Raw genomic sequence first — 2,056 nt, 5'->3', positions numbered from 1 at the left:
AGAAATGGATCCAAGATATTTAAAATCTGGAACTGGCTCTATTTTGTTAATTCTGGTTTGCCATTGATGTTTATGGCGGCTAGGTCCTCCCAAGAAATCCATAATTTTAGTCTTGGGGTGATCACTTATATGACTTTCCTCCTTGTAGCATTCCACTAAGACCTGCCAACTTCCCTGAACTCCCACCTGTGTAAGTGAGGCAATTGCTGTGTCATCATCACACAGCATCATTGCCAAATGCCTGTCCCTGAGCTTGGGGAGGAGGTGATATTTCCCCCCCCTATTTTGGTAACAGTCGCAATCCCTGAGTATATAAAGATATTAAACAGCAGAAGAGCCAAAACATGACCCTGTGTCACTCTTTGACAGATTGGAATGTTTGCAGTAAGATAGCCAGCTTCATTATGCCCTGCGGGGCAATGTGTTTTCAGGCAGCATCCTATGGCAGTCGGTTGATATAAGAGATCAAATATTAGGTATCTTCCTAAGATGTTCGGGAGATCTTCCACCAGAACCTATATCTTGGGATGGAATTGAAGGCTGATTTTAGACTGATAAAAGCAGCACATAAAAGGCATTTCTGTCCATGTGTGTATTTTTTTTTTTTACTAAGAATTGCAAGATGACACATTGATCCATTGTAAATGTGCCTTCGCTAAATCCCAGTGTCTTGTCTCCTATGAATTTCTCCTATGTCAGCCAGTCCAGTACCGTAGCTTCTTGTACAAAGAGCAGACTTATACTATAGCTTGCTGGAAATGTTCAAATTTATTGGTAATGTCTGTATTGTTGCCTGTCTTAGGGATAGGAATAATTAGAGGCCTATTTGAGTCACCTGGAACTTGGAATGTGTTGTTGATGTGGGAAAGAGGGAAAGAAAGGAAGGAAGGAAGGAGGGAGGGAGGGAGGAGGGCAGGCAGGCAGGCAGGAAAAAGAGAGGGCAGTCAGGCAAGAAGGAAGGAAAGAAGGGAGGGAGGGAGGGAGGGCATGGCAGAAGTCCATTATTCAGCATTTCCCTTCCGCACTTCAGGTAGTATTTGATTACTGCTAGGGAATATCTCACTTTTTCAGTTTTGTTTCATTACTTTCAGAATCTCCAAGTGAGAGACTGGAGGCCAAGGAAGGATGCTATGTATTGTCTCATTTGGAGGACAATTAAGAGGGAAAGAACAATTCTAAAGTATAATATAAAATTCTTTGCATTTAGCAACTAGAATCCTAACCTTTGATTGCTGGGTTCCCTTTTGTGATGAATGGGTAATTAGCCTACAGAATTGAGAGGTATTTTTATTATTGTAGTTTGAAAAAGTTGCTTCTAGTGTTTGGGAAAAGGGATCCCCCCCCCACTTTTAATTAGATTTTGTAATTCTTTTTTTTTCTCTTGTGAACAAGTTGGATTTTTGTATGTGGATAGTTGCTCAATCTATGGTTTTTTTTTTTTAATTGAAAAAGTTTTAAAAAAACAAAAACATTTTCCCCCCTTTTTCCCCCCCTCCCAGAAAACCCCTCCCCTCCTTCCCCGGCTTCCCGGGTCAATCACAAGGTATTGTTATACATAAACCAAACATAGAATAAAATTTTCCCTTCCAATCCAATTAACCTCATCCAAAGCTTTTCATCTCCCAACCCCCTCCCCATTACATAATTTAATATGTAGTCCTCAAATAGAGGACATATCAGATATTAAACTGATAAGAACAGATACTACACTTGATCTTAGCCAAAAGGCTGAGAAGCGATCTCAATCTATGGTTTTTGAAGGTTGTAATTCTGCACTGCCAGGCCATATTTTCCATGGGATCCTTGCAAGTCTAAGGGGAGATTTTGAGAGTGGCTGGATGGTGCTTATAAGATCTGGATATATGGCTAAGACTGCTGGACTTGAAGTTGATCATGGATGTTCCTAGAGGTTGGAGAACTCTTTCATTAATTAGTGAAAGTTGCAGCCAAAATGCCCATTTTGTGATCAATTTAATCCAATGACTGATTTGAACTCCACAGATATCCTATCATTAACTGAATGGGATAAATGGTCGTTATAGTCCAGGAGTAATAT

The 2,056-nt window shown here is 40.2% G+C and overlaps 1 pseudogene; it reads right to left on the bottom strand.

Annotated features, from left to right (window-relative positions):
• Nucleotides 1–1,607: 1,607 nt before the first annotated feature.
• Nucleotides 1,608–1,740, bottom strand: LOC131189412 (U2 spliceosomal RNA; annotated as a pseudogene).
• Nucleotides 1,741–2,056: the final 316 nt, after the last annotated feature.

Source organism: Ahaetulla prasina, chromosome 1 (genome assembly GCF_028640845.1).
Source record: "Ahaetulla prasina isolate Xishuangbanna chromosome 1, ASM2864084v1, whole genome shotgun sequence".
Classification (NCBI taxonomy): domain Eukaryota; kingdom Metazoa; phylum Chordata; class Lepidosauria; order Squamata; family Colubridae; genus Ahaetulla; species Ahaetulla prasina.
This window is presented reverse-complemented; position numbering and strand designations above follow the sequence as displayed.